General features: G+C 55.0%; 1 long non-coding RNA gene across 7 annotated transcripts; it reads left to right on the top strand.

Moving 5' to 3' along the window:
• The first annotated feature begins 55 nt into the window (after positions 1-55).
• On the top strand, positions 56-8257 carry LOC141566972 (uncharacterized). 7 transcript variants are annotated; one of them, XR_012492525.1, is made up of 5 exons: positions 56-192; positions 647-689; positions 2063-2163; positions 2268-2304; positions 4028-8257. It is a non-coding gene; the product is annotated as an uncharacterized LOC141566972 (long non-coding RNA). The 7 variants fall into 7 exon arrangements; XR_012492527.1 differs by lacking the exon at positions 56-192 and adding an exon at positions 275-330; XR_012492524.1 differs by lacking the exons at positions 56-192; positions 647-689 and adding an exon at positions 696-1018.
• The last annotated feature ends 203 nt before the right edge of the window (positions 8258-8460 follow it).

Below are 8460 nucleotides of genomic sequence, written 5' to 3'. Positions count from 1 at the left end.
GCTCCCACACTGCCTCCCCCCTCCCTGGGGGAAGGCCTTTTAATTTATTTATTCTGCTGGGACCTAGGTGGGGGGCTTAGCGGGCGGGGGAAGGGGTCTCCCCGGGCTCTACCTCCACGGCTGAGGCTACCCTCTGAGCCGCGGCGTGCGCCTCGGGCCTCCACAACTGTTTCTAAACTGCCAAGACCTGAGGTGGGCGCGTGGGGGCTCGGGGGAAAGGACTGGGGTTTTGGGGTGTGTGAGTGAATGTGTGTGTGTGTGTGTGATTGTATGTCTGGACGCTCGAGTCCCGTGGGGAGGCTAGACGACTCAAGACGAGTTGCAATCGAGGTATCTACGCTCCAGCTTCCTCTTCTGCCCCTCGACCCCCTCCCCCGCCTCCCCCCCGGAGCTGAGCTGGGGAGGGGAAACCAAGATTTTAACCAAATTAGCATTCACATTCCTGGGAGGATGCAACTCTCGCCTGGACTCTGGCTGATAGAAGCCTTTTGCTCTGTTTTTATTTTTGGAGAGGAGCGCCCTGTAATTGTCCATAACACATGCTTCTCTCCACCGCCCCCCCCCCCACTCCTTCCTGCAGCCACCAGCGGAGGAGAGAGTCCCCCTTTTTTGCATTTATCTTTTCCTTCCCCTTTCTTTATTAAAGGTCCGGGAGTGGCGGCGGCCAATCAGCGCGCGGCTTCCATTTTGTGAGTTCAACTCCGAGGCTCCTGGGCTTCGCGAGGACGCAGTTGCAGCCCCCTCTGCCTCTCGTGTCTGGCGACCGAGGCGAGGGAGCCGCCTCGCTGGGGCTTCGTAGTGGTGTATTTCATATTGGGGCTCTTTTTCGGGGTTTGTAATTTGGCCGTGGGTAGGTAATTGGCTGGAGCAGGGCGGCAGGGCGCGGCAGCCAATCAGCGCTCGTCTTCTATAGGGCTTGAGTTATTAGACGCTGATCTCAAAACATCCTTCATCAGACACCAAGGAGAGGCCAACAGATGAGGGGAGCCATTTTTCTGCAATGGAATTAAATGGCCAAGTGGGTTTTTCCTTTGTTGCAAATGGGGAATGTTTTTCCTTTGACTCCACCATCCAGTTCAGGACGCCTCAGTGTTGTGTTTAACATTTGTCAACAAGCTAAAGGACTCACTATTGGAAGAATGAAGAAGACTTTTTAAAAAGATCTGGATTTTTCCTTATGACTTGGAATCCATCTTTGTCTTGTATAACTAGGTCATAGCACACCATTAATGTCAGCAGTTAACAATTTTGAATTCCAAAAAACCTAAGTAAATGACATATTTAATTTTTTTCCTCTTTTTTTCTTGGGTGGGTGGGGGGAGCTTGGAGCTATCTTAATCTGTATTCTCTTGACTGAACAATAAATTTTTAAATATAGTTTCCTCTATTAAACACTTAAACCTGGCCATCTTATTAACTCCTTCTCTCTTTTTAACAAGGTAATGTTTTAAATGTGTAGTTTTAGGACTAGCGAAATGGCAGCAACAAAAAATTGTAAGCAATTGTTACTCTTAAGTTTTTAAAAACCTTTTACATTGTAAGTACCCAATCCATTGTGTCCTTATGCAGTGCAGTTTTCATGTTAATGTTGCTGAGATGTCCTTAATTTTCTGAACCTTCATCTGCATGTATGTCTTTGTTGCTCTTGTCTATTATAAGCCAGTTAAAATGCTCTTAGACGATTTTGCTTTTAAAAAGCTAAGGCTTGAAGCTTTTGAAAATGTTTACAGCAATAAATGCTAGTCAGCTTTCTTCCTAGTAACATGTACACTTTCTTTGAAAATTGATCAGTTGAAAAACAGCTCTGTTTTTCTCGTCTTGGTAGAGGGGTGGGTGAGGGAAAGGAAGACCTCTTTGTGTAGAGACTGAAGCCGTCACAGGAAACTAGATTAAAAGTGGAAAACAAGTCCTAGCTGGTTCGAGCCAAACACCAACGTTAACTCGCGGGTATTTTCTATGGTGGATGGGATGGCCGTGTGTCTTTTTGCCTTTTGTTTGACTTGACTGTGTTTTCGCCTTTTGTCTCTTAATGACGGTCACACCATTGCTATATCGAGAGCAGTAAACAGCCCTCAGCGAAGTCGCCTTTTGCCAACCCAACCCTGGAAAGTTTGCAGAAGTGGAAGGAACAGAAAATGCCATGAGAGTGTAACTTACAAAAAGGTAACAACAACAAAAAGGCACCACCATTCCCCTAAATATTCCCAACTAAACAATCCCCCCCCACCAAAGATATTTACAATAACACCTCCAAACTCTCCGCCCAGCTTGATCTTCCAGACTCCATGGCACCGGGGTGAGCGGGTAAGTTAAAAAAAAAAAAAAAAAGTTCCTTTTGCCCCTTCGAGGAAATTATTTTATTTTAGAGCAGGCCAAGGGCTGCAAATGTGTGGGAGCTGAGGGGAGAAGGAAGATTCTGGAGTTTTATGTTTGGCAGCCGGATCGGTGAGGGGTGGGGGCCCGAGGAGGGCTCTTGGGACCTTTTTTGCCCCTTCTACCCAGGAGGAGAGAAGAATCTCCCCCAACGACCCGGGGCATTCATGGAGCCGCCTGCGCTCGTCCCTCGCTTTTGTAGGTCTGAGCCTTGGTGGGGAGAAGAAATTGAAGTGCTTTGGAGATACGGGGGCGCAAAAGATGAGGAAACCTCCCCGCCCCATCTAGGGCCTCCTTCCCTTTTGATTGTGGGGGTCTCGCATTCGGTAGCCGGCTTTTCGGGGCTCCAGGGCGCGCCTGCGCTTCCTAAGCAACAAAGGACAAAAGGCCGGCGTCCATGTTGGCACCATGACGCAGCATCTCTCCAGCCTGCAGCCCGCGCGCCGCCGGTTCTCCCGGCCGCGCTCGCTCCTCCCTCCCAAACACGAGTTTTATTTTAAGGTTCAGAGCAGAGCCACAGGCTGGGGCCGGGGGCGGGCAGCTAATGGCGGCTACTCTCCTCTTCCTCCCTCCTTCCCCGGTTGTCGTTGGGCGCCCGGAGCAGGCAGTGGTCCCTCAGCGGGGCCGTGTCCCAAGGACCCACGGGGCACAGCGCTCCGAGCCAGGGGCTGGTGGCGGAGGCCGTTTCGGGGGTCGCTGGCCTGGGGGCGTCGCGCTCCGGGGCTCCCGCGCTCGCCTCCGTGGGGCGAGGCGGCCAGACGGGCGCCATTTCGCGCGCCACCCGCGGCTCGGGCGGTGGCGGCCGCTGCGCGCCAGGCGGGAGGTGGGAGGGAGGCGGCGGGGCCAGGGGGAGGGGAGGCCGCCTCCCGCGTTCCAAGCCGCTGCCTGTGTGGACGCCCCTGGCCGGGAGGCCTCGACTACCAGCGCAGCTGGCTCCGACCCCGCGCCACAATCGGGGGGAGGGGGGTGGCCCGCGGGCACGAGGCCTCGCCCCACCGCCCGGCCGCGGGTGTTTTTCCTTCTTCCTCCCGCGCGGGAGCCAGTAGCAAAGGGCCACGGGGCTGGTCTGGGCTTCGACGTGGATCGGCCCCTCCGGAGGCCAGGTCCTGACCCCCAGCTGCACTCCCGAGCCTCGGCTCCCAGGTCTGGCTCCCAACCGCCCTTTGTTAGCCGTGCACGAAGCGCCGGGTCGTTTTTTGTCCCCACTTTGGGCGTGAGGCCCTCACGGAAGCCACCGACGCCCGGATCTGGTCGTCCAGGGCACGCTCTCCAACCCAGCCCTCTAGAGGCTGAGGTGGGGGGTTGGGGCCTGGGAAGGTTCTGCGGGCCTTCCCCGAGGCCCCGGGGGCGGAGGGCTCCCAGGTAAATCCTCACTATAGCCCTTCTTGGGAGAAGGGTTGCGGACGGGGCAGGCCTTTGGAAATGCAGATGAGTGGCCTCCTGCTGCTTGTCACCCGGGCTGAACCTTCGTGACTCACCCACCATCCCCCCTCTTATCCATTGCGCAGTGAGGACTGCCTTGGCAGCTGGGAATAGGGTGGGGGAGGGGTGATTTGTAAGTCTCCTTTTCTGTCCAGGAGATCCTGTCCAGTTTGTGGCCATCAACTCCCTAACAAATCCTCCCACTTCCCTCCCCCCCCCCCCAACCTCCCAGGCTCTTGGCCAGAGACGGGGCAACAGGCCATACCCCCAGAGTGGACCGTCCTCTGGACAGCAGGAGCAGGCCTAGTTTGACTGTTGAGAGTCCTCCCACTAAGGTAGGTGTAAGCCCTTTTGCAGCCTGGGAGGGAGATTTATTTGGGGGGCTTTGGCCTGGAGCCCCGGTTGGGCGTACACCTCAAACCCGCTAGGCTTGTTCTGCGGCCCCTCCCCCACACAGATGTGTGGGACTGTGTGAAACCGGCTGCCTGCTGGGTTCATCCATCCCGCCTGTCAGCTTCTGTTGTCAGAGTTTGGGGCGTGGAATTCTCTGCTGTATTTAGTAGCATAGGACAGGCTGCATTGGCAAGTGTTTCCTAGTGGTGTGTTTTGTGGTGGTGGGAGGCCCCTGGATGCCTTGAAAGACACCGTTTGCTGCCCAGAAGCAGGGCCTTGCCGTCTTGCCCCCAGTTTGGGCGTGTGGGGTGACTGCTTGAGCTGCTAGGGAGGTGAAACAGGACCTGTCATCTGAGCCAGCTTCCTCTGCGAGGAAGAGGTTTCTTGACTCTTCTCCCACTTCCTGGGAATTCCCACGATTCCCTCCCCACCCCCACACCAAAACGACCCGTTTCTAGAGTCATACAAACCGGCTAGCCATTTACCTGCAGTACCTTGCATGTGCTGCCGTCTCTGAGCCCACCTGCACACGTGGGTGTAGGTCAGTGATTCTCAAACTGGAGCATGGAGCACTTTAGAACTGACTCAGTAGGTGGGGACTGAGGACTTGCATTTCTAACATGCTCCCAGGTGGTGGTGCTGCTGCTGTCAACTGGAGACACATTTTAAGAACCTGTGGGCTAGCTAACACCTGGGGTGTTGTGAGGATGCAAGCTCTGTGCTTGGCAGAGTGGTTGGCTTCTTAATAATGGCAACTCTCTCTTCTAACGCAAGCTGTCTGCCTAATTTCCCAGTCTCTTTTGTCTCCCGGAAGCTCCACAGCTGGAGATGGTATGGCCCTTGATCTCTGACCCTCTCCCCCCTGTGGTCTCTAGTATGTAATGACTTTGATGAACCATTTGGGGTTTGAACTGACTCTCCTTTGGGCTGCAGATCAGCCCTGCCCACTTTTACCTGCGATTTGGGGGAGCCTGTAAGGGCTTGACCCTGAGGTTTTGTTTGGAGTCATTGTGGTGCTTAATCAAGAGAGGCTCTTAAGGCTGTGGGCTTGAATCTCCACTGTGCTGGTGACCTTGGGCGGGTCTCCTGTGTAAAATGATGCATGCTGAAAAGGGTGATGGGAGGATTATTTGCCATTAAAGGGGCTGGCCTCTCATTTAGGCTTCACACTAGTCGGCCTCCATTCCGATGTGGCTGCAGGGAATGGAGGCTGGGTGAGCTCCTCCCCACAGCCCACCCCAGAGCACGTGGCAAGGCCTCAGGGCAGAGGGGAAGACTGGCTCTCCCTGGGAAGGGAGCCAGCGTCATTCTTCCTCTTGTGTAGTTTGAGTTGTGATCATGGCCTGCCCCCAGCTCCACAGGCTGTTCCATGAGCTGTCTTAATTGGGGGTCACCCACCCTCCGAGAGTATAAGTGACTCGCCCAAGGTCACGAGGTCACCACCAGCAGCCAGGAGAGGGTTCCAGGTGTCTTGACTTCCAGCCCAGCGACTGTGTCCATGGCACCCCCTAGCCCCAGCTGTCTGGGTTATTTTGGGCTCCCTCCCATGCCAGCTGTCTGCTGGCATCACTGCCGGGAGCTGGGAAAGCTATCTGGTTGAAAGTAACCCAGAGGTGCTGTTGGCTCTTCTGGCTGCCATGCCTTCACCTCTCCAGTCCCAGATACGCTGGGTTTGGTCCATCTTGTCCTTTGCCAGGAGGAACGGCATGCACCCCACCACACCTGTCACTAGTCTCCCTTCCCCCTACCCAGGGTGAGGGGGAAGCCTCCCTGTATAATTTGATGAGCCTCTTCCCTCCTTCCGCACTCAACCCCAGACCTAAGGTCTAAGTTCCGCTCTGCCTTTGATGAAACCATTCAACTCTCTTGATCCTCAATGACCTTTGTGCCGCCTGAGGATGTCTTGTGTCCCCTTTGGATAGAGTCCTTGACGCTCCTGGGGCAAGGGTCTTTACCTGCTTTGGGTGGCAGATTGTTAAATGATTTAAACCCTCCCCTTTCAGCAGCTGCCTGGAGGGCTACAGCCAGTTCTTCCACTCCCTCCCTGGGACCAATTAGAGAGCAATTAGGTGCTAAACTGGTCTGCTTGTGATTCTTGGAAGGGAGAGGTGTCCCCATGACCCGGAAGGATTGTCATCAGCTACCTCCTCCCCTCTTATATTCTCTTTCACCTCTTCTTTCTAATTGTGTGTTCCCCCCCACCCAATTACCTCCTGGGGACAGGGAGGGACCAGGCAGCCTGTATGTCCTCAGGCTGTCTTTCCTCCTTGCCAAGAGGGTAGCCCTGCCCACAGGTCACCCAGGGAGCGAGGGGCGGGGCCTATCCTGGCACCCTGCCGGTGGGGCTGCCTAGAGGGCCACGCCAGCGGAAGGGCGTCCCCAGGCAGGAAGGCCGCTTGACCTGCCTTACTACTGGATGCCACGGTCAGGCCTCTTCCGGCCCATCCACTGAGAGAGAGCCCCGTGTGCAGCGCGACCTTTTGGACCCTCTGGGTGGAGACACAGCTTTTGCCTGGACTGTGGAGAGCGGCACCCTGTTATTTCAAGGCCAAGGCCACCTCAGTCAGTGCTGTCTCCAGCTGGCAATGACCTTGGCAGTCCCTGCCCTTCTGGGAGCAGTGGTCTCTCTGCATGTGAACCAGGAGAAGGAAGTTAGCCAATAACCTTTTGAGCTCTTTCTGACCTGGCTTTGTGAGGGGAGCTTTTTGTACGGCAGTGATTCCCCAGACCACCTCCTATCTCTGGGACCCCAGAGATATACTAAGAGAATAGCTTAGTATATGAAGGCTCAGCTTCTTCAGCCTCACGTGGAGTAGGTGACCCTCAGGTGTGTCGTGACCTTGCAGGATGATCTGAAGCACTAGGGAAGTGGAAGTCATCGGCACTGTCATAACTTCCCCATCCTAAGCTGTACTGGCCGGACTTTGCCCTGACAAGACAGAAGTGGATTTGGCCCCTTCTTTCCTGGGCTCCGTTGGCCTTGCTATGGCACGGGCCAAATGAGTTCACCCCACAAATGCCACCTGGCCAGCTCCCCTAGGCTTCTGTGTCCCAACAGCTCTATGGAAGAACCAGTTTAAAGCATCTTTCGTGCCTTTCTAAATCTCCAGGAATTCCTGGAGAATAGGAGAACTGGGTCCTCAGAACGTCTCACAGGTAAAGGAGTAGGGCTCCCAGGCATGGGGGTGTGCCCAGTTCCTCAGCTGGCTTGCCTGGCCTGGCTGCCTCTGAGGAAGATTCCAGCAGCTGGCCTAGCTGCTGGCTATTTTTAGCTACAGATTCAGCCCCTACACCACTGGAGCCGGGTCCAAATCAAACATGCTCCAGACCAGCTGGGGCTGGGGTTCTGCCAGCCTTTTGGCCAGGCAGGGGTGGGTGGGTGGGTGGGCTGTTCTGCTGGACCCAGGCAGGGCTGGGAAGACTCACTTTTCCTCTTGTTCCCTCCCCTCAGCTTTGTGTAAGTGGTTCTGTCATAAATCAAAATTGTAGCCCATTTCTCAGATGGAGAGAGTGGAAACTGAAGTTTAAGGATTTTGAGGCTAATCAGGAGCCCTCCCACAGGCTCATGAGATTAACCCAGTTTCAAGTGACAGTTTGCTAAGAGTGGGGTGACCTTTCTAAGTGAATTCCCCCCAGGCCCTTTTCCAGATGAGCCAGCCTCCCTCCCTGTCTTAGTCCCTCCCTGAACTTTAGGGTCCCTGCTGCAAGGTCAGGCCTGAGGTGAGAAGCCTGGGGCTGGCTGCAAAGGTAAGTAAGTGGTCCTCCCCTCACTCAAAGCCCTCTTTCATCCTCTCCCCTCCTCCTGTGGTCCTGGGGTCATTTCTGACATGTCTCTGGACCTGGTTTCCTCCTTTCCTACCAACCTCAGGTTGCCTCACCAGCCAATCACAGCTCTTCCCTGGTCACCAGAGAGAGCTTGAGGGCCCAAAACGGCCTGTTCAGGAGCCTTCTGTCCAATGCCCTGGTAGCCCAGTCTTCCATGATATAATCCCAGTTACCTTGGCAACCACGTCTGGCCTCCCTCCTCACTCATCCACTGCCAAATCTGCTGATATTTTCCAGCCACCATGCATTTGCCCAAGCTGAGTACTGATCTACGTCCATTGGCCCACCCTCCAACCCTGCCAAGCTTCGTTCAGGTGCTACCCGGCTCTCAACCTCTGAACCCCATAGGAGCTCTGGTTTCTGAACTGAGCATCTCTGAGCTCCTTACAGGCAGGGACACAATTGCCTCTCAATAAACTTGTATAGCAAAAAAAAGAATGAGTTGCT

Source organism: Rhinolophus sinicus, linkage group LG16 (assembly GCF_036562045.2).
Source record: "Rhinolophus sinicus isolate RSC01 linkage group LG16, ASM3656204v1, whole genome shotgun sequence".
Taxonomy (NCBI): domain Eukaryota; kingdom Metazoa; phylum Chordata; class Mammalia; order Chiroptera; family Rhinolophidae; genus Rhinolophus; species Rhinolophus sinicus.
The sequence above is the reverse complement of the archived record's forward strand: the minus strand, read 5'-3'. Positions and strand labels throughout refer to the sequence as shown.